The following is a 24,711-nucleotide window of genomic DNA, read 5'->3' as shown; positions in this document are numbered from 1 at the left end:
TGGTGGGAAACGTGCACAAAAATTTGCTTAGCATGAAATTTCTTCCTTGATAAAAACTGTTGTTTGCTAATCTTTAAAGTCACGTGGAAATTTGGTTGGTAATCCTGTTTTTATCAAGGAAGAAATTTCATGCTAGGCAAATTTGTTTGCTTAGCAGCTCTATGAGTTTGGGCCCAGATCTTTGGCGTAATTCGTGATACTCGAAGGGTGACGTCAGATATTCGGGCTAGTTCCGCTTTGGCTGTGCTAGACTCGCACGTTACGCTTAGAGTATATTGGCGTATCATCACCCTGTAACACGGGACGGGCAATTACTCAGGAGACTAAATCTTCTCTAGCGGAAGACCATTCATAAAATATTGATAACAATCGACAAAACTAAGGTTTCAATAACCGGAAATAATCTCTTCACTTTTATTTCAAAATATGAATATTCTCAGATCGATTGAAGAGTGTAACGTTTCTGTTTGGAGAATTTGAAGCAATTGTGACGCGTGGTTTGATATCAATATGCTTGTATCATATCTGATCACAGATTAATGATTCTTGGTAAAAACAAAAAGTAGTAAATTTTCCCCAAGCTATCACTGATTTCCGCTGGTATTTTCCCACTAAAACAAAGAAGTCACTTTTACCTTTAAGGTATACTAACAAATGTTTGGTTGACGTGACGGCTATTTTGTACCTTAGAAGAAAGTCGAGCGACGTGTCAGGTTTTTGTCTAGGTTTCTAAAAGGGAGATCGCGAATATCTGAACTTAGTTTGTAAGTTCGCCTTTCATTTCTTCGGGTAAAACACGTTGCATCATTCTGCGTTTACTGGCGTTTTTTGATTAATGCATCCATTTTAAAATAGTTTGTAAACTTTCCTGCTGATCCATGTATCCCGAATTGTTATGAATGAGCACATAAACTATGTCAGTCAACACTAAGTAGGTACAGTCGGTCTGTCACGCACTCAAATATGATTAATACTCACTTGGGAAGCAACTTGTGGGTGTATCATGGTCTAGAGGGCAAAGGTCAGACAGAAAGGCAGGCAAGTGTGCCAAAAGTCACCCGGAAAATCCAGGGCTTCCCTGCAAAAGGGCACGTCCCAAATCCATAAAAGACAATTTTTCACAGTAATGACTTATTGGTCCGCAAGTGACTCAGGATATACATTAATGGGAGAGTTCGCGAGTAAAAAGTATTTTTTTGTTTTGTTCTTCCACAGTGAGAAACTTCAAGCCATTATACACTTTCGGTACAGAAAAAAAAAGTTCTCAGATTTACAAATAACTTAGAGGGTTTACAGAAGGTAATGATGAAGGACTTCTCTTGAAATATTATTCCATGAAATGCTTTACTTTTTGAGAAAACATTAAAACAATATCAATTCTCGATAGCGAGAATTACGGATTTATTTTAAACACATGTCATGACACGGCGAAACGTGCGGAAACAAGAGTGGGTTTTCCCGTTATTTTCTCTCGACTCCGATGACCGATTGAGCCTAATATTTCACAGGTTTGTTATTTTATGGCTTTAAAGAGAAACTTTCACAGTAGTGACTTATTGGTCTGCAAGTGACTCAGACAAACAAATAAATACACATCACATTTTATGTTGCTCTTCCACAGAGAGTGTTTCCTGTATACAGATAATTTTGTATTTATTTGTGTGCTATGTTACAATCATTTTATTTTATTGGATCTTTTATAGCGCTCATAATCCTAGTGGTAGCTAAGTAGCTATATCAATGAGTTTATCAGCATTATTATCCCTGCAGTCGATTTCACGAAACGCTAGGATTAATCCTAACTCGAGTTAGGACGAGTAACCTCGTCCTAACTTAGGATGGGTTCAATGCGTCCTACATATTTGGATACGGAACTGAATCCGTCCTAAGTCCTAAGATCAATCCTAAGTTAGGAATAGTTTGGTGAAATCGACGACTGATCATCCAGCATACTTTTTAACCATTCATCTTAACTATCTCAACTCCCTGGGGAGCATACGGCGGGCCACAAGCTGCTTGAACTAATGGTAAGGGGTTAATCCATCACAATACTTCCCCCAGCCCTCTCAGGTTCCCATGTTTAAAGCCATTATACACTTTCGGTAAACAGTATTGTCCAAGTCCCACACTTAGTGTATCACAACTTATGTATAAAATAAACAAACCTGTGAAAATTTAGGCTCAATCGGTCATCGGAGTCGGGAGAAAATAACGGGAAAACCCGTTTAAAATAAATCCGTAATTCTCGCTATCGAGAACTGATATTGTTTTAATGGTTTCTCAAAAAGTAAAGCATTTAATGGACTAATATTTCAGGAGAAATCTTTCACCACTACCTTCTGTAAACCCTGTAAATTATTTGTAAATCTGTGATTTGTTTGATTTTTTTTCTGTACCGAAAGTGTATAAGGGCTTTAAACCTGGGTTAAGGGAAGCAATTGTGTTTAGATAAACTATCACAGTCGGCACAGTAGTTTCAGACAGTCGACTGAGTGGGTGAGATGAAATATCTTACCGAGTCGACAAATAGTTCGTTGCAGTTGGTCGAATTAATTCTCACAGTCGATAGCTTAGTTTAAATTAGTCGACTTGGTGAAATAAATTATTACGTAAGTCGACACCTTAGGTTCAGAAAGTCGACTTGGCACGATAATCTTCACAGTAAGTCGACACCTTAGTTTAATTTAGTCGACTTTGTAAGCTAAGTCGAGAGCTTAGTTTCAGGAAGTGATTTTGACGAGAAAAACTATCACAGGTATTAGATTAAGTTCCTTAGTTTACTATGTCGACAGCTTAGTTTCAGTAAGTCGACTTGACGGCATAAACTATTACAGTAAGTCGATACCTTAGTTTCGACTTGGCGAGGAGATAGGATATCTTGTAATCTGGTATTGCACTAAAGGATCATCTTCGTATGGTTTCCAGATTGAAAGACAAAAGTTAACATGATCGTGCGTGAGTGGGAGGAAGTATGAGATTTCAAGTCATTAATGCAGCATGAAATAAAAACCTCCATCAGGTGACATAATTTCACTTCAACCTATTCAACCACACTGACATTACCTCACGACACCGCTCGTTTGTAATAAACCGTCATAAGCTACTATACACACCGCCCACACGCAAAGCACACACACCTGCGCGCCAAACCTGCCGAAATTCAATACTAATAAGCCACCACGTGGTTGACTCTGTTATCAAAGCTTGATTTGGTTTAGAGGCAGCAATGGATTACACAACACGGCCTTGGGTATGGTTGACTTTCATGATGAGCGTAATATGATGGCAGGTGTGCATGTTGACTTGTTGTTTGGTGATGAGTCGCATTATGGGATCTTTGCAAGGGGCGATGGGTATCCCAATAACGGTGGGGTGTCCTGGGGGGGGGGGGGTCTGGACGAGGGATTCATTGAGTATTGTATGCAGTTGTATTTAACCTACTTTTGACGACTAAAGCTAATGGGAAAGGCTGTATAGCAGTTGTTTTGTCTCTTTTTAGATATATTGCAACGTCACAGCTCGACCTTTTGCAAACTGTGGTTGCAAAACTATAGAAAGCCTTAAATGTAAAGCAACAACACGTAGCTATTACACAAATATTCAAACGTAGTTTTGAATTTGTTGGAAATAAAGCAACCAGCCATGGTAGGAATTTTACAAATTGAAAGCTTGCAGAACAAGTTGAACTCGTTACTTTAAAACATTTGTTAGAACAGTTGAAGAAGTTAGTGTTCTACTAACATTCGGCCGTCCCTGCCAACCAGCTCGGTTTGTTTATCAAAAAATTGAAAGGTCTATTGTCTCGTTATAAACCCTTTTTTCAAGCGGTTGCTATGTTGTTTAACCCTATTCCATTTTGCTCAAAACCTCCTTTCACTCAAAAACATCACGTGGTCCATAAACAAAATGGCCGCTACGGATGCATTAAAAGTAAACATCGTCTCATCCAATGGTAGCAAAATCACAGATGACTTGTTTGCAATCCACATCCAAAAACACATTTTCTGTTTAATCTTTCTCCTCCCACGCCAAATATGGATTCAATTTTCTGAAAGCAGCATTACAGGATGTATTAAGAATGCTTGATTGTCTAGTCCCCAGTAGACGTTATTGATAATCTTATAGGTCGACAATTCGTGTGGGTTGACCTTGATGCTGTTAGTAGTTCCCGTGCTTTCAGGCGAGACGTGTTTTCTATTTTTCACGCCACTTTGTTGATTTTTGTTTAAATCTAGTCTCTTGTTGTTGTATGTGATTTTGTAACTTTTCCACAATTTTTCTGCTTATGTATTTTGCTTATTTCTGTTTACATTCAATATTGCCAAAGGCTGACAAGATCAGTGAGCGATGCTTTACGTTATACCTTGAAGTGTGTAATTTTGTAACTTTTTATAACAATTTCTGCTGATGATTTTTGTCTTTTCATCTAGCTTTTGTTTTTCTACAGGCTTTAAAGGCTTGTTTTTGTCATTATCAATAATATTATTTTACTTCATAATTTTTTATTTTGGTTGAGTTCATGTAAGATAAGTATTAATTTGCAAAATCTGCAGTATTTCTGCCTTGTGAAACTTTTATTGAAAATTATTTATTTCTTTAAATCCTTTTCAGCCGGGAATTACCTAAAGAAACTGTACAAGTAAAGATTTTAATACAAAGATCCAAGCGACACGCAAGTGACAAGAGCTCAACAAAACACTGTAAGTTTTGATTTCCTTTCTTGAATTTCCTATAAGGCAAAGTTGAAAATATCTTCAACAATCATCTTGTGTATCATCATGTAAAGTATACCCCTTTTTTACAGAACACGGGGAAGTACCGAGTATACAGTGCCTAATAGACATCGTTTTAAGGGTATAAACAAACAAATTACGTTCTTTTCCCCGATTCAAAACTTACATCTATTAAAGGCAGTGGACCCTATTGGTAATTACTCAAAATAATTCTCATCATAAAACCTTACTTGATTACGAGTAATGGGGAGAGGTTGATGGTAAAAAACAATTGTGAGAAACAGCTCCCTCTGAAGTGACGTAGTTTTCGAGAAAGAAATAATTTTTCACGAATTTGATTTCGAGACCTCAAGTTTAGAATTTGAGGTCTCGAAATCAAGCATCAGAACACACAACTTCGTGACACAAAGCTTTTTTCCTTTTATTATGATCTCGCAAATTCGACGACCGATTGAACTCAAATTTTCACAGGTTTGTTATTTTATGCTTTAGTTGAGATACACCAACTGTGAAGACTAGTCGTTGACGATTACCAATAGTGTCCACTGCCTTTAAATCATTACGGTACCCGCTGCTAATAAATTCGAATTGCCTTTAGCCATCGGGCTACCTCGGTGGTCTAGGTGATAAAGACATCTGCTAATAGCACTGCATGGTCGTTGGTTCGAATTCCGCCGGAGTAATTAGCCTGTGGATTTGTTTCACAAAGTTCGGGAAAGTTTAGAGCACACAACGCTTAATTCACATCATTTTCTACTATACGAGCCGAAAAGCAATATCAATCTTCACACTCCCAGTCACGCCATTATAATGAGTACATTATTGTTCATTACACCAAGAAGGCCAGTGGCCGGAAAAATTCGCCATTTCACGTTCTGCTTGGTCTAGCGTTGATTTGAATTAGGAGAAAATGGCTAAATTATAGATCTACGATCAATTTTCTGACTCTTTGGTTAATTTTTTTCATCTAACTCTCCGATGACGTAAATTCGTAATTTGTCAGACAAAAGTGGAAGTTGATTTGTGACTCCTAGCGCAAGTACAGACCCTATTATGTTAATACCTCCTTCTGATGGCAAGACGTTGCGTCACAATGCAGCCTAGGTCAGCAAGGCACACTGGCCATTTCGACATATATCTTTTTGTTTTATAACATATTTATAATACTAGTTGTATTTGGACGGTGTAATACTGATGAAGCTGTGGTTAATGCTTTTTTGCTTGGTGCATCGAAAACTTTTTTTTAATGAATTTTGTATTTTTGACCATTTTTGTTTAACCACTTTCTGGGTCAGCTTTTCCTGGATACAGGACCGAGAATCCGGTTCACTATTCTGACCCGGGGGTTTGGGTGTAAAACATAACAATGCAGATCAGGGGTAGAGGGCAAGGGGCAGGGGTCAGATGTCACAGGGCAAATTTTGAAGGCAAGAGCCACAGAGAAGAATAAACGTAGGTAGAAATATAAAAGTTAAACAAGAGCACAACAATGGTTTTGCTGGGGCAGAAGCCAAACCAAATTCATTCAATGGAATACATTGATTTACCAATTGCTCTGCGTGTTTGAGGGTCATAGATGAAATTCCCTTTGCAACTTGTTATTAACAAACTACAGAGCCAGACGTCACCAACTTGGTCACTCGGGGAATCGAAATCAGTCCTCGTCACACGAGTTCTCGTCACACAGTGAGAGTTGTGACGTCAGGCAGGTGGTTTAACAAGGAGAGAGGGAGATAATTTTGTGATTTGGGACCCCCCAAATGAGTGAAACGAGCAATCGATACGACAGAATCCAATACTGAAGGGTAGGACTGTGTTTTAAATCTGCAATGTTTTTTTGGTGTTAGAATGAGATGGAATTAGAACCACGGGGTCGTTGTAAGTGGCAGGGTGTCTTGTGAGGGGGAGGTTGGACCATAGAGCAAGGTTGAACATTGTGTTGACGGTTGGTTGAGATTGCATCTATTTTTTATGGAGAACGAGCATGCAACTAGTTGACACTCGAGGACAGACAGACCAATACAATTTAACTTGAAATTGAGACAGTGAAGGTTCTTCAAGAACTTTTACTTCGTGAGGGTTGTTTTTCATTTTGTGATTACTGACCAGGGATATTGAATGTGTATTTGTTAGTAATGGCTTCTGTAGCCGATTTCACGAAACTTTACGCAACTGCGTAAGTCTACTTGCACAACGTTTATGGTGCAAGTTGGGCTTACGCAGTTGCGTAAAGTTTCGTGAAATCGGCTGCTGGCTGGCACCCGGAGCAAATATATTGACAAGAGACCGCCATGCACACAGGGCTAGATAGCTCAGTTGGTGGAGCAAAATCACTACAATACGGAGGTATTTGGTTCAAATCCGACTCTAGTCAATTGTAGTCTTTGTTCAACCCCAAATCATGTTTAGTGTATGATAACTTGTTAATGGTATAGCCACAATGGCTTCAGCCTGCAAAATATCATCAAATTTAATCAGGAATGTTTTACAAAACACACTAGTCACTTTTATCAGAACATCGTCAGTCACCGGTTATCAGAACATGTGTAATGGTGTGCCTTGAATTCGGGTCACTAGAGCCTTGATAGTAGTACATGTTGTACAATTTAGACAGAACACCTCTTGCTTAGTTTTAAAATCCTTTTTTTATATTACTGAACAAAGGTTTGTACTGTATTGAATTTGTCACATATTATTAGTTATTGATAACTATTTATTTATTGATACACACGATGGCTTCAGCCTGCAAAATGTGACCAAATGTAATAGATGTATTACATGGGTCTCGTGTGTCTTAACTTGCCCCCGGTGGGTTCGACCGAACCCTAATCTTAGGGTTAGCACACTCTGGGGACGAGTCATGTGGTTGATATCCACCACTCCTTCCCACCAATCCCAAGGAACTCTATACCAGTGAAAACAACCGGGCCAAACCCTTCACCTATTAAAAAGACAAGGGTTCCCACGCTGGCCAAAAAAATAAAAACCCTGATTGAAACCGCTGAAGAGACAAACCCATCCCTTCAAAAAATTATTTTGATAATAAATTGCATCAGTGGAAGTCATTCATTCCCTGTGATGGTCGAAAGGGCTATACGGGTGATTTCAAACAGCCCGGGGCGAGTGATCGTCGTACGTCGCGAGGTAATTTCATACGCAAACACGGGGTTGGGCTGAATCAACTTTGGAGGAAATGTTTAGTTGGGACCTGTGCCGAGCAAAGAGTGCACACAACTGACGTGCTATAGTGCTCTCTTGGAATATGATACGTCTATGTGCGTGGAGTGTACACCTCATCTTGTTAACCTCATGAAAATTGGCAAGACTTTAGACGAAGAAAAAAAACCTTAGTTTTAGCCCGCTGGTCATTTTGTCAGATTGGGTGGCCTATAATTTGGGGATTCTGGATCCCTTCAGGATTTTGTGTTGTCAAGATTCAAGTCGTATTACTGCTGGACAAATTGATAAGTAAATTGTAATTTCTGGAGTCAGTGTACTGTCGAGGATGAGTTTGTAAAAACTGCAACATTGGTCGGTGGTTTTTGTATCTCGCCTCGCCTACCACCTCCAGGACCCCGGTTCGAATCACGCCGGGGGCACTAATGTGGGTTGGGTTTTCTGTCCCTACTTGATTGCCCTTGAATAAATCTCTGGTTTCTTTCCTCTCACATCTCTAACAGCACTGAAACTTTATTCTTCGTCTTCTCTCTATTTGGTTCTTGGGAAGTACACTTATAAAAAGCAGTGGACACTATTGTTAACTACTCAAAGTAGTTATAAGCATAAAACCTTAATTTGTAACGAGTAATGGGGAGAGGTTGATAGTATGAAACAGTGTGAGAAACGGCTCCCTCTGAAGTGACGTAGTTTTTGAGAAAGAAGTAAATTCACACGAATTTGGTTTCGAAACCTCAGAATTAGATTTTGAGATCTCAGAATCATGCTTCTGAAAGCACACAACTTTGTGTGACAAGGGTGTTTTTTCTTTCATAGTTATCTCGCAACTTCGACGACCAATTGAGTTCAAATTTTCACAGGTTTGTTATTTTGTGCATAATGTTGAGATACACCAAGTGAGAAGGCTGGTTTTTGACAATTACCAATAGTGTATAATGTCTTTAAGTTAGCTTTTCTGAGAGTCCTTGGCTCACAACCAGAATATGACATGAAATCATCACAAATATTCACGAAAATAATCTCCACATTATGTCATTGTACTCATACCGCAGATTTTTAAAGATTGAACATGATCCCGAACGTCTTACGTAACCTAATACTAACTAAAATGAGTTGTTGTCCAATAACACAGTTTTGTTTAACCCTGCTAGAATGATATGTTTCTACAAAATAATCACAAGTCAATGAAGTTCTATTTTAGGCTTACAAAAAAAAAAAAACAGAAGCTAAAAATGATAACAAGTCTGGTATTAGTTTGAAATTCTCGTTTCCAACCACACGCAAACGTCAGCTCTCATTTCGTAAGAGCAATACTTTCTCATCTTATTTCCTGAAAGTCAATTACAGTTATTGCTTCTATACAATTTCATTGGGTTCTCTTCTTTTCAAAAAAGCCTCTTCCAATTTCCTGCCTTGAGCCCCTTCTTGTTATCCTGTCTCAATGGCAAGCAATACACAGTTCTCCAGGTATATATTGAAGTGATCACTATGACAGACGACACGGACATCGCCTGAGAATTCCTCAGTGCTAGAACTAATCCCGTTCCGTGACTAGACGTCATCAATTAGAGCTACCGTTAACCCTGATTGGCCTGTTGTTGACCCTTGGACGACACGCCTACTGCAAGCCCATGGGTTCAATAACAGTCAATTCAGTCTCGACGAGAGATGCGTGACAAGTCTCGACGACTGAGCAATTCCCGTCAAACCTAAACCTTCAAAATATGGCAGTTTTTATTTGGAGATTAACAAAAATATGCAAGTTAATGTGATTCGAATGTGCCAACAACTCCTATAAGAGTCACACAAACGAGTTTTCATTTTCAATTACATGATCCAAACTGCTTCTTTACCTCGGTGGTCTAGTTGATAAGTCACTGCTCTAGAATTGTAAGCGTCATAGGTTCGAATCCCATCCAAGTAAAATAGCTGTGATATATTTTCGCAGAACTCGGTAAAAGTACTGGACATTCAGTGTTATACCACACATCGGTGAAAGGGTACAAATACAAGTTTACATTTTAACACTGACGGAAAAGTTTCCACAAACTTTACTTTTATGTTCCTTAACTTCCCAAATGGCCCAAAATCCACTATATGTAATATACTCTCCCTCGTTTTTCGAAGAATTATGACAATATCTAAATACCACCTCTGCCTCGCACCCTCATTCCGATTGAGGTCTCTTTTTGCAAAGCAACAAAAGAAGATCACATAAAAAGGTTTGCTAGCGATGCCTTTAAATCTTAGAAAAACAACGCGTGAAAGGCTACAGTGGCACTCAACAAAGAGATTCCCCTTTTCTCGCGAGTCAGCACAGTTTGGTCTTTACCGTCTTTATGATATCCTATTTTTATTAGGAGACTAGTCTTGTTCATATCATTTCCCCACGGCCCTGGTGAGGGTGTAGTCTTTTGTCAAGCCGCTGAACCGCGCAACATTATTACATTTCAGGCCTCCCTTCTAAGTGCTTTACGGTGGGGCCCAACAGTCCCTGCACGGCGGGTAATTCAAGAAATTGACATATCTCTTCACACTTCTGCGTTAAGGGGGCTCTCAACTCCGATCGCCTAAATCACATTATAGGTGGATTTTCGTTTCGGATTAGATTAAAATTTGACGTAGACGTCATGTATATTCAGTAATTCTGACAGGGTGGAGCACGGGGAATTTATTGGTGATGTTGGCCACTGTAAAAGCTGTATAAATTCTTAAAATAGTAATGCAAATTGTTTTTATCTTTAAAGGAAGGTACACGTTCGGTAATTGTCAAAGACCAGTCTTCTCACTTGGTATATCCCATCATAAGCATAAAATAACAAACCTGTGAAAAATTTTGCTCAATCTGTCATCGAAGTTGCGAGAAAATGATGAAAGAAAAAACACCCTTGTTGGACGAAATTGTGTGCTTTCAGATAGAAATAAAAGACTTCAAGCTAGAAGTCTTACAATTTTATTTTAGTTAGAAATTACCTCTCTCTCAAAAACTACGTTACTTCAGAGGGAGCCGTTTCTCACAATGTTTTATACTACCAACAGCTCTCCAATGCTCAATACCAAGTCAGTTTGAAGTTAATATTGTTTTGAGTAAGGTCTAAACGTGTACCTTCCCTTTAAAATGAAAAAAAAAAAATCGCCTTGTCTCCTCACACATCATGACGATGCCCTTCTCACAAACCCCTTTTCATCATAAACTCTGGTGGTATTTACTATGTTAGCATTTCTCGATATTCATCCATACGCTAGGTTCAAAATGCCGTAGGGACTTTGAGCTATTGAACATCGGCGAGCACTAATACCGCTAGGGGTCCGCTGAGAATTGAGTCTTTTCTCGAGCGAACATGCGAGTTTTTTTTCCCCCATCATCTTTGTCATGATATCTCAACATCTAATGAAGTACCTAGTTTCATTGTAGCTCTAAGGGTCTGGAGACCAGACTCTCCGACCGGCCATCTTGATTGCTATCTCGATTGAAATGAATGTTACCAAAGCGAGGCTTGAAGGGGAACAGTCTGAACCCTTTATTTAGAACAGAACTTAAGTAACCCAAGTATTGAAGACAATTATGTTTTAGTCTTCGAGAAGGCTCAATTTACCTTCGAGGCTTTATTTTGCATGCCTATTTGTTTGGTGAGCAGTTTGCAATAGTGCAATTGATTTGACACCCGATGGTGTAAATATTTTGATTTTGTTTCTCTAATCTTTAATGTGACCACATCCTTGGTGTCAATTTTTGAAACCCTAGTTTTTTCAGTGTAAGACTGTTTAACTCCAATAGCAATGTTTTAATTATTAACTAACTATGGTTCATATATGTATAGCGCACATAATCGTCACTCAGATAACACTCAACGCGCTTCAATATTAAGTGATTTAAGTCTTGATGATGGTGACAACAAATTTAGAGACTCGCGCCAAATTCAAAAATTGCGACCCGAGAAAAAAGTGCACAATGCTCCTTCTTCACACTTCAAAACTCATAACACAAGGTTCCCAAAGGTATAATAGGCCCGCAAGTTTGCGTACACCCGATACATCAACATATTATTGAACTGTACATTTGCGCTCAAAGCCCGTGGAAGAAATTTAATATAATTACCCGTTAAACTGTTATGAAAACTTTGGGTTCCCGTCCGATGTCATCCCGTCAGTAGCGGGAATTTTCTGTTTCCGCGTGGGATTCGTCGTAGGGAAACTATTAAAAATACCCTGTTTTTTAATATTAAGAAAATAGTTGGGGGTTTATGTTGGGGGGCCTGTGCGGTACCATAATGTAGCCCGAGCCCTAAATGTAGCCCGGACCTAATGGGCCTTTAAGTAAACAATGGTCCATGTCAATTTATACAATGCTGTGTAGTTAGGTGTTCGGCCACCAGCCGAACAACTATTGTTATTGTTCTGTTTTTTTTTTTTTTTTTTTTTTTTTTTTTTCTGCGTGTTCTTCTCCTCGAACGTTCTCGCGCGATTTTCGCAAAAACTAAAGCTTGTATGAACCTGAAACTTACCATATATATTGATCTTAATGAGTAGACGAAACAGCAACATTTTTGGAATGATGACGTCATTGATGACGTCATTACGTTCAAAAAAACGCTAAAAATTGGAGAGTTCATATCTTGAGAACTACAAATGCCACACACAAGATATTTGGTGCATATAAAAGGTCTTGTAATTAGCTACAAAAGTCGTGCACAACGTGACCTCATGTGACATTTACTTCCGGTTGAAACAGGAAGTTCAAAATTTCAAAAGTTCATATCTCAAGAACTATATATCATATTCGCAAAATTTGAATATCAGTTTGAAGATCAGTTATCCTGCTCAAACTTTTGCACAAACATAATGCCAGTTGAATTTTGCCTTCTGGTCGTAAAAGCGCGCGTTTGTGTTGACCTCCATTCATTACGCGTAGAAACCAGATAGTATCGCCATTCATGTATGTGAATGCTACTATTGTATTGTGGGTGTGTGGGTGTGTGTGCGTGTAGTTCATGTAGGCCTACATTGTATCCATGCTCTACGACAAAACAGCACTGCGTGGCTGTGGGCATTACGGGTTGTGTATACACATGCAGACTCCGTTGAAGGCGCGCGTAATTCAAATTCCACTACGCTGGGATTCGCCTCATCTTTCTTCGTGCGATTTTGAACAAAATGTTAAACTACTATGAACTTGTTGAACAAAACTAACGCTTGTATGAACTTGAAACTTACCATGAACATAAACCTTAGTGTGCAGACGAAACCAAAACTTTTTTTGGAATGATGACATCATCGATGACGTCATTAAGTTAAATAAACGGTAAATAATTGAAAAATTCATATCTTGAGAACCACAAACGCTACGTACAAGATTCTTTCACTACATGAAACCTCTTGTAATGTTCTACAAATGTTGTACACAACGTGACCTCATTTGACCATTCACCCGAACACCCTGAGTTTGTACACAAACTCTCAATTTCTAGTTCTCTTTGGTTCTGTGTTCGTTGCTTGACAAATGTGCACGTCATGAAATGTTGTAGAGTGTTCTTAGGACAATGTGCACATGCCAATTATTATGTAATGTTGTGTAGCGTTCTCTTGGTCTGCATAAATAGAGCTCCCATGTTAATGTATGTAATGGTGTGTTTAGTGTTCTTTGGTCATTTACGTGTAATGTTGTGTATTTTTCGGATTTTTTTTTATATGGTTTGAAGTTTGCGTGAATGTTTTCAATCGCGTTTGCCCGATGACAAGAAACACTTTCGTATTATTGAAAGCCAAAGGGGTTTTGTTTCTTGTGGTCAATTTGGAAAGTCTAATCTGTTGTTTTATCAAGAAGTAAACCTTAACCATATCTTTGTTTCAACAAAGATACTGACTGATAGGGAGACCACCAACATAGAGCTTGATTACTCAGTTCTTGGTAGATCACCACGTACGTTCATCCTGATGTCGTTGGTTCAAATCCTGCTCCAGTGAACTGTTCTTTGATCAAACCAAAACTGTTGTTGTATCGTTAACATTATCATGTTTCTGGTATCGTTTATAAACTACTGGGGTGGATTTAACAAAGGTAGTCCTAACTTAGGACTAGTCCTAGGCAATGCTAAGAGATAGGACTGGTCCTTACCTAGGACCAGTAATTCATCCTTACTTAGGACTGGTCCTATCTCTTAGCATTGTCTAGGACTATCCTAAGTTAGGACTACCTTTGTGAAATCCACCCCTGTTTTCATACAGTTCCGATGTCAGTCAGAGATGCTATTATATATTGCGACTTTAATGTACCTGTATGTATAATGAGTGCCCCAAATGGTTCTCCGATGTTATAAATGATGCAAGTAATTAAAAAAAAGCAGAGTCATCATCGAAGTTAAAGGCAGCAGTGGACACTTTTGGTAGTTACTCAAAATAATTATTAGCATAAAACCTTACATGGTGACGAGTAATGGGGAGAGGTTGATAATATAAAACATTGTGAGAAACGGCTCCCTCTGAAGTAACGTAGTTTTCGAGAAATAAGTAATTTTCCACGAATTTGATTTCGAGACCTCAAGATTTGAGGTCTCGAAATCACACAACTTTGTGTGACAAGGGTGTTTTTTCTTTCATTATTGTCTCGCAACTTCGATGGCCAATTAAGCTCAAATTTTCACAGGTTTGTTGTTTTATGCATAGTTGAGATACACCAAGTGAGAAAACTGGTCTTTGACAATTACCGATAGTGTCCGGTGTCTTTATAAGGTAAGAAGCCCTAAATGTTGGATTTGAAATAATGTGAACATCAGCCGTCATTAACTCAGTTAACGGAAATGTTTTGTATCGACCAAAACAATTAAATCTGTTCCCGCAGCAATAACCTGTCAAATTGAAATGTGATACAACAATTACCGTAGCTTTAGAACAAAGCCTGTTTCATGTTAGAAACCGGTGGTCATTCTATTTGATTTGAAAATTATCAAGACATGTTTCCTGCCTCCTGGCTACATTATAACTAAACACTCTCTGACTGAAAACACCTGCCGTCGGTATTAAGAAAGGGAAATGACATCATTGTTTCTTTGGAAGAGCGACTGAGCGAACATTCCTAACTCAAAGGTTTCACAGCCAACAACACCTGTGAAAATGGCGTCATAGTCCGTGGATGCATTTGCTAAAGGGAGGGTGTTGTTTGGTAATTACTCCAGAAATTACTAATCATACAAATTCTCTGCAGCTGTTGTATAACATGTTGAGAAATAATTATTGAGAAACGAGTCCCTTCGAAAGAATGTGCTGGTTTTAGAGAGGGGATTCAAAAACATACCAATCTGAGAAACGTTTCTGCATGAAATGTTTCTCAGATTGTGTGTTCCAAATACGGATTATTCTTCCAGCGTGGACATAACCGCTCAAGATATCGGCGATATCTCAAAAGGGCTATACATTCTTTTGCACCGAACATTTTCACAGGTTCTTCGGTTCATTCTATTTCATTTACATCTGTTCAAGGATTATATTTTACCTTAAAGCCATTTTCACACAATAAAGTCAATTCACGCGAAATAACCCCCAGGAAACTCCCGGGGATTTTGACCTCACTGTCAACCCCACGTTCGTACAAACAAATTAAAGTACTATGAAGCAGACAATTTGCAGACAAGGTAACAAATATAAAACATTGACCAGTGTAACCAGTGAAGACCAATGCATCAAATCAGACTATGTTCCCTCTAGGCACCATGAAGTAGGCCACCCTTCCTTTGGGTTCAGGCATACTGATAGGTTAGACTCAGTATAGATGCGAAGAAATGTGTATTTCTCAACCTCAGCCTTGAGGGATTAAACGTAATGCTTCAAGATCAAAATCGTCTTTAACTGAACTGGGTGGGAGTGTAAATATGTGACCGAGTTTTCTTTTAAATGCACTTCGTGTTTTTTCCTTTGCCCCTGAAGAACCTCCAAATTCCTCGTGAAAGGCGCAGTCTTTAGAATTCCCCCCTTTTTCTGTCATGTTCTTGGTGTTCATGAAGTAGTGATTATAAAATCAAAAAAGCACAAACACAGGACAAACGAGAACAATTTAAGACCTTTTATGCTCCCTTTTTGTTTTGTTATCGATCTCCATAAGGTAGTGAAGATGAAATCAAACAAATACACACGGGAAAAAGTGGAAAACCACTGCTAGATATACGTTCAGCTGTTTGTAAGCGAAAAGGAAATGTCACAAAATTATTCAAATTTAGAAAGTTTCAACCGCAGCGGGTTAACGCAGACTCTAACGCGCACAATGACGTCATAAGACGTCATCCGCGACTAGCAAACACAAATAAACAAACGGCAAAAGGGTCATCTACGACATGTTGAAGGACGCGTATATTTATTTTTGTCCAACTTGACACTAATCTTTAATTATGGGAATATTTTACTTTTTTTAGCAGTTTGATATGACATAATGCCATGTGACCTTTCAATTTGGAAACGCTCCATAGGGAAAATTTGATAGAGTTACAATCTAGTGTCAACTAAGCTTGCTTCATAGTTACACAATAAACGTCAAGATAACTTCTGCTGTGTCACACCCTTATTATACAAGGGATAAGTCAATGTTATGACAACCAGGTGTTTTGTGTGTGTGTAGATCAGGTTGTTGTAGAACCACAACCGCGGTCATTCGATTATGGACGCGGTTCGAATCCCACCTTGACCTCCGAGTCTTGAGGTTCTGTTCAACTCCATATTTATTCCCGTACTTATATGAAAAGAAGTTGATCACTTAAACAAACCAGTGACGGTTTTAACTCAAATCTTTAGTTTTGAGAAAAGATACTATTTTACTACTCGGTGGTTGACCCCAAAACTGTGGGATTTTTAACTCGAATTCTTCGTCAGTTTGCCCCTTTAATGGGTCATTTTGACATGGTTTCCGGGACATACTGCCCCAGAAATTGGTCAGAAGTTTTTCTTTCGAGTTTATATTTAAAAAAAATTGTTTTTATTCTGCGCTTGACTACCACGGTGGACTGAGCTATAGGTCTAATAACAGACCCAAGTTAACATAGTGCTAATGTAATTATGAGTGTAATTCAAACACTCAAAACCTCGTAAAAAGATCAACTTTGCAAACAGGATTTGTTGCACTTTTTGTTCACCATGTCTGGGACAATTATAGCCCTAGGCTCTACAAGGACTACCCGCCCGGGTTCATCGAGTCAAACCCCTCCACGAAACACCGGCTCCAAAACACGGTGTCTCCGCAGTGAACTTTCCCTGACTCCATACCCGGTAAATTGCATCCAATTAGGGCTAAGCCCTTGATCGGTTGTGACATGGCGATCTATTTTTAGCCGAGGAGGGCATACAGAGTTGAGTTTTCGGAGCGGGAGGGTGGCTTTTCCTGGGTCTGTTAGGGTGGAACATGTCATATTTTTAGACGCGACGTTCCTGACAACTCCCAGGGTGTATTGCCCTGTGGAAAGGAGAAAAATTGTTGATTTTGTAAAGCGAACATTTTTTTTTTCCGGGCTTGTAATTCGAATTCTGCCACACTTGCAGATTTTAATGGTAGCTACTGGCGCCGAAAGTATAATGTAATTTCACACTAGTAGAGTTAAAACCAACAAACAAGTAAATCTCTCAGTATGATTTTTAAGAAAGTCGACTTTAATTGTTTAACCGCAAAACAAAAACAAGGTTTGGAGTATGATGATGTTGTTTTGAACTGAATGTGCAAACATATCTTAGGATTTGTAATTACCCAAACTTAAGGCCCTTTTTTCAGAAATGCTTCTAACTATTTTGTTGAATTTAATTGAATTGAATGGTTTATTCGTCAAGTAAATTTATATTAAAAATACGTGAAATGTAAAATCCTTTTGTACATCAACACATAAAGTATTAAAATGTAAAAATTGCACAAGTTAAACCACAATACCACAGAAAACAATAACCTGATAAGGTATTAGTTTGCAATAATTCTCGAAATTATTTGGAACTGTCGACAGTAACAAGTTGATCGACACACCAAACACGTGTCATCAGCTAGTAACGTCCTGACTGGACAGTTGACGTTTGCAGGCAATCGTTTTGAACATACACAAAGTCATGATACCTTTGGTAAACGGTGCTCAATTTAAAGTGTCGACAACATGATGCTCAGTGATCGACAACAATACAACAGTAGATTTTCATTTAAAATCCTGACATTCAGAACTGCCTAGACAGTTTAAAAATGTATGAGTAAATTCCTGTCTGAGGTATTGAAAGACGCGATACCTTTGCTAAACAAAGGCTTAATTCGAACAGTCGACAGTGACAACATGATGATCATTGATCGACAACATCAAAACAGTCGACTTACATTTAAAACCCCGACATTCAAATGGCAACCACCTCGACGCAAACAACCTTCTTGTACTTTTACAATGAAATGGAAAACACAAATACACAAATAAGAAAGAATTGGTATCTAAGGGAAAACATGAGTGACACTGCGTTGAAAATACGAGAAGGGGGGACAGTTCTAAAAAGCAATTTTAACAATAGGATAGCACAAAAATATCCCAAAGCAATACAAATACAAACATACACGAAAATTGGCTTGTCAAAATGATGACAGCTCAATCCATATAAACAGCCCGGTAGGTCTTCTCATAAAAAAAACCTGGTTATTTACGATTTTTTTTTCATTTTTTTCTAACCCTTAAGATGTTTCTTTGTTAATGGGTGTGTATCTTCTGTCAACTGAGGCAATGGTTTTTAGTGCACTCGAATTGGCAAAAAAAGGTGGACAATTGTTATATAAAGTCAGGGGATACGTTTAGTAAGTGCCAAAGACCAGTACCCCCACTTTGTGTATCTCAACATACAATAACAAACATTTGAAAATTTTGGCTAAATTGGTCATTGAATCTGAAGGGAAACAAACCGGGGAAAAAAAACTTTGTTGCATAAAATATTGTGTGAATTCAGATGCGTGAGAAATCCTTCATGCTTAAAGCATTTTCTCAAGTTAAACTAAACGGGTTGAAAAATTACTTCCTTTTCTAAAACTACATTACATATTAAAAGTGAGTCGTAAAGTTAACAATATTTTAAAATGGCAACAGCTCCTCAGTGTTCTTTACCAAGATGCTTGCATGGTCATTTTTAAAAGTACCTGCCTTTAAATAATAATAAAGACTTAATGCGCACATATCCACCCTGCTGATGGAAGATACGTATGGTCAACGCTCTTAAAACTATTGGTTCCACGTAAACACACATTTTAAATGTAAGTAACGTTTCCAGCAATTTGTAGTTATGGTCAAAACACTTCGATCGCCATTTTGTGTTTCTCTGTTTTCGGAAGATCGATGGTATCAGATGACGGCTCGAGTGATAGACTAGCCACGGGTTAAATGCACTGGACACTATTGGTAACTACTCAAAAAACTTACTTGGTAAGGAGCGCTGGAGAGCTGTTGTAACACATTGTGAGAAACGGCTCCCTCTGAAATAGCGTAGTTTTTTTGAAAGAGGTAATTTATCACTCAAATAATCAAATACTTCAGCTGAAGCATTTCATTGAGAATCTGAAAGCACACAAAGAATTGCAACAAGGGTGCTTTTCGTTCATTATTCTCTTGCAAATTCGATGACCAATTGAGCCCAAGTTTCCAATGATTGTATGCCAATGTTGGGATACACCAAGTGAGAATACTGGTCAATAAAAATTATCAAAGGTGTCAAGGGGCGGATTTCACAAAGAGTTAGGATTAGTCTTATCTCGAGTTAGGACCAGTGATCGTCCCAACTTAGGACTATCCATGCAATTTCTATATCTCCTAGGCTAGTCCTAAGTTAGGACTAGTCCTAACTATTTGTGAAATCGACCCCAGTTCCTTTAATGTCTCGTGCAGCGGAGAGACTGGTCATGAATTAAGAGTTGAATGTGGCATTAAGATAGATGGGATCAGGATGTACTCACTTCTAAGACGGTGTCTGATTGCTTGTAATGAATTACAACTTCCCAGTGCCCAAATCCCCGAATGAGTAAACGAATCTGACATACTCCGTAAATTAGCCTGTGATGTCTTATTTTTTCTTTAAAGGGTCTGGGCACTTTGTTTGTTGACAAATAAAACACAATGTCCACAGATTTACATTAGACGTACACAGTTAGAAACTAATGATAGTAGAACGTTTCCCTGAAAATATTACCTTCTTTGGTGTTGTACGTTTTGAGAAATAAGTAAAACAATGTCATGAGAATAATTTTCGTCTCATTGATCATGAGAAGAAAATTATTTTGAGCATGTAAAAACGTATTTTCATGACATTGTCTTACTCATTTCTCAAAAACTATACTTCAGCAACTAATAGTTTAAGGGAAGCTTTCTACCATCATTATCTTCAAACTCCGTAGTTTAGTGTAAATCGGTGGACATTGTGTTTTGTGTTAGAAAAAGTACCCAAATCCTTTAAAGCCATTGGACCCTTTCGGTAAACAGTGTTGTCCAAGGCCCACACTTTGTGTACCACAACTTCTATATCAAATAACAAACCTGTGAAAATTTAGGCTCAATCGGTCATCAGAGTCGCGAGAAAACAACGGAAAAACCCACCCTTGTTTCCGCGCGTTTCGCCGTGTCATGACATGCGTTTAAAATAAATCCGTAATTCTCGTTAACGAGAATTTATATTGTTTTGCTGTTTTCTCAAAAAGTAAAGCATTTCATGGAATAATATTTCAAGAGAAGTATTTCACCATTGCCTTCTGTAAACCCTGTAAGTTATTTGTAAATCTGTGAACTTTTTTTAATTTCTGAACCGAAAGGGTCTAATGGCTTTAAGTGCGGGTCTTTTTAGACATGCATGTGAAAGGTCCGATGAACCATGAGTGGAAAATGGCCAAATTTCATAGAGCTGCTAAGCACAACAATTTGTTTGGCATGAAATTTTTGCCTAGATAAAAACAGGATTGCCAACCAAATTTTCACATGATTATCAGGATAAGCAAACAACAGCTAAATACCAGTAACAAGCAACAAATGGAAATCTGCTTGGTAATCCTGTTTTTATCAAGGAAGAAATTTCACGCTAAGCAAATTGTTGAGCTTAGCAGCTCTATGAAATTGGGCTCAGGTAATAGACTTGTGAGTCTCGCGGTTGAGGATTTTTTTTTGTACATCTATAGAAGCCTTGTGTTTTCACGTTTAACGCTGTTTTGGGTGAATGAAATACTGCGAGAGACTTACAGCCAGTCTATGGTCCAAGTAATAACTAGTACCTGTTATTACGAATACACAAGTTCCTTATAACCTGACAGATTGTGAGAAATACAATCTTTTCGGGTTGAGGAAGATCTGTCCAAACAATCTAATTTGTTTTTACCACCGCAATAAGCTTGTAACTATTATATGAAAAATGTAGAAAACCTTGAATATAAAACCTTTATTCTGCGATTTCTCGTTAAGTCTGATCTACATTTCGATACCTTTTCCAGAGAATGATGTATTTTTGTTCAAAGTTTTTTGTAAATGTAAAGTTATTTTGTTACCTGTAATTTGTTTTCTGTGACGCTTGCGCGTAGGTTGTGTTGTGTTGTGTTTTGTCTTCTGTTTCCAAAATATTCACGTATTGAAGTCAAAGTTCTTACGTTGCACCTTTCGTTGTTCTGATTTGATTAAAGTACAGAATTTGAGCGTTTTTTTTTTTTATATTTTTTTTTATTCACGTATTGAAGTCAAAGTTCTTGCGTTGAAGCTTTAGTTGTTCTGATTTGATTCAAGAAACAGAATTTGAGCGTTTTTGTTTTTTTGTTTTTTTATCATTTATTGTTATTCTTTTACCCTAATTGTTTTTCTGTAACGCTTGAACCTAGGATGTTTTGTTGTTGTGTTTTGTTTTGTCTTCAGTACGAAATAATCACGTATTGTAAGCAACATTCTGGCATCGAATCTTTAGTTATTCTGAAATAATTAATACGAGAATGTGAATGATTGTTTTGATTTTATTTAAAGGTAGTGGACACTATTGGTAAGAGATATACAATGGAGACAAACCGCAAATGGCTACCACTGTCACTGTCATTATCACTGTTGTCCATAATCGGAGTTGTTGTCATTGTTGTCCATCGCGTTTGGTTATAATTTTAGTAGCTTTATATTTTATTTTTAGTGTTTCATACCATCCACTATTTTTTTTTTTTTTTTTTTTTTTGACCATTCACTATCTTTGGTGTACATTTTTTTTTTAAATCTCTTCCTTTTGTCTATTTTGATAATTTATATTTTTAACTCATTCTAAAAAACTCAATTCAGCCTCCTTAAAAAACTGTATTTCTGAAAAAGACCAAGCAGTAATACTAATTATAAAGGGCAATAACGTTATTTTAACCCGTAGTAAGTTCATTTCTTATCGAGACATAACCAATAAACCCGGAGGCAAGACGTAATGTGCTTCAAAAACACTTTCCAAGACAAAATATTTTCGTGTTTTTTTAAAGGTAGCCCATACCCGGCAAGTTGACCATCCGTTGGCTCGCCATCTCTCCCTTCCCCCCCCCCCCCCACCGGTTTGTTTTCAATCGTTACCTCGTAATATAATTTCAATTGATTTTCCAGTGCGTTGCGCTGTTACAGTGCATCATCTGAACATATAAATCACTGTAATGCTCAGTGCTCAAAGAGTGTAGACCGCTCCTACAGCCGGTTGTGGACTTGGGGGTCGTCCACAAGACGTGTCCAGTCTCGCAGATGGTCCCAGAAGAGCCAGCAAAAATTAGTGTTACCGTCGTAAAAATAGAAAGTGAGAATGTATTTTTTTGAAGGAAACAAAACAATCGGAGGTCATTGACTTAGAACAATATTTGCGCAATATGAAAGGAATGAGGGGTAACGGTGTATCTAAAAGTGCAATTTGAACTGGAAATTGGCACACACAAAAACCACCAAAATCATTTAAAAGCATTAAGTAAAAACAAAATATAAAAATAACACTTTCGTGGGCAGGCCCGCAGAATAAGGCAATAGTATATATATATTTAAATAATGTTCAAACAAAATTAAACAGTGCACAATGTTTGAAACGATCTGTTATTAAACACCATTTATTTAGCGTTACTCAAAAAAAAAAAAAAACATTTTTACCGCCATGTGAATTTGGAGGTTAATAAGTGAGATAATGAACACATTCACCAAACAAAAAGTACGTTAATACATCCAATATAAAAGTTCCGTAAGTCGAAAAACCTACTTTCATCAACAATGGGCATAACCAGTTAAGAACGTTCATAAATGTAGTTAAATCAATTGGAATGTACTGTCCTTTCGTTTCAAGAAAAACCAAAAGGTAATTTGGACATAAAGACTTTGTCCTGCCTCATTACCTACCCCACTGCCCCGTGATCGGCCGATAGGGCATTGACTTGTTGTCAAACTAACTTGTAAGTCCAATGCCCGAAACCCTCAACAGCCATGCGAGTAGTAGACTTATATTTATTTGTCGCACATGGCCCCAAAGATTAGCCCATCTAAGACTAGCATCCATATAAAGTTAATTGCACCTTCTATAATAACGTAAGTAAAAATAACCAAACAACAATCGTAAAAACATCGAACCAACTTCAAAATAGTGTTATCTTTCCACGTGGTTTCATTGTTGTAGCTATATAGGCCTAACATCCAAAATAAGAGCGCGACTTAAAGGCAAAGGTTTACTTTTGGTTGTTTAAACAATCTGAGAAAATATTAACAACATTATTTAGATTAAAATGTTGGGGAATAAAAACATATTTATTTGTCTGTAACCACATTACCTCGAAGTGAAATTATTATTTTAAAAACGCTTTTCGCTATCAAAATATTATGTTGTATTGCTGTTAGTTTTAAGCGTGATTACGAACTGTATCTTCCCCTTAAACGGTCAAAGTTGTAAAGTAGCTTACCCTCGAGTTCCCAATCCTTGATCAAATTTCACGTCCACTTTTCTTTCACCTCCGGTCTAAGCTCCGCTGATGAGGTTTTGTTTTCCCCCGTTGTCCGTGCTCCTCACGAAAGTCCTAAGATATCATCACACACACTTGTCCAAGGTTAAATCGCCTTAAGCCACTCAGTGCTTGTTATTAATATACGTAGATTGCCTCACCCTGTCACCACCAGCCCGTGATGTAGCCACGCCGTACAACGCGTCCAACCCACCCGTGCTCGTCAGCGATTCAGACAACCTTCTTAGTTCACTCCCGGCGTATCATTCACCTCGTGTTCGACCCAAATCCATAAAGATGTCAAATTTGATTCATGTCTTTTTGTTTTCGTTCCACATCAGCTTACAAAAACAAAACCTTGAATGAGTTTATCTCATTTTTCTCTTATCAAAATCTACCATGCATTGAAGCTGATTAATGTACGGTGAAAAAAAATACCGCCCTCGTTTTTTTGAATTTTGTTTCTCCTTTCTCCGTCACTCTGCAACTGCGTTGTATACACATAATAGTGTACGTCAGTCGTGGTGTACGTGCACAGACAGCCTTTATACATCTCTTTCCGCTGTAATTATCGACCAAGACGCAATCCTTCTTTCTGTTATGACGTAGTGAGGATTATTTATTACATCCTAAAAGCAACTAACATTGAAACGGCACCTATGACCACCATTTTGATTTGTGCGTTTTTTTTTGTTTTTGATCAATCGTGTTGAATGATGCCCAAACGAAGAAGACTACGCGCGCAGATGAAGGGAATCTATGACGCTTCTGGAGCACTCTTGGGATCCAAATTTATGGATTTGATAGGAAAAGTACCAGGGCCGGTTTCTCGACATGATTTGAGTCAATAAGTTCCAGTTGACTCGTTTG

At 38.0% G+C, this 24,711-nt stretch overlaps 1 protein-coding gene across 2 annotated transcripts in view; it reads right to left on the bottom strand.

Annotated features, from left to right (window-relative positions):
* Window positions 1-24,711, bottom strand: part of LOC139949073 (partner of bursicon-like) — a 54,282-nt gene that overhangs the window by 12,466 nt on the left and 17,105 nt on the right. Inside the window, exon 1 of one of the 2 annotated variants that reach the window (XM_071947477.1) lies at window positions 23,803-24,152. The exons of the other annotated variant lie outside the window; for it this stretch is intronic. The gene's annotated coding sequence lies outside the window, so the exon portion shown is untranslated. Of the gene's footprint in view, window positions 1-23,802; window positions 24,153-24,711 lie in introns of those variants that run through there. 2 annotated transcript variants of the gene reach the window in all.

Source organism: Asterias amurensis, chromosome 16 (assembly GCF_032118995.1).
Source record: "Asterias amurensis chromosome 16, ASM3211899v1".
NCBI lineage: Eukaryota > Metazoa > Echinodermata > Asteroidea > Forcipulatida > Asteriidae > Asterias > Asterias amurensis.
This window is presented reverse-complemented; position numbering and strand designations above follow the sequence as displayed.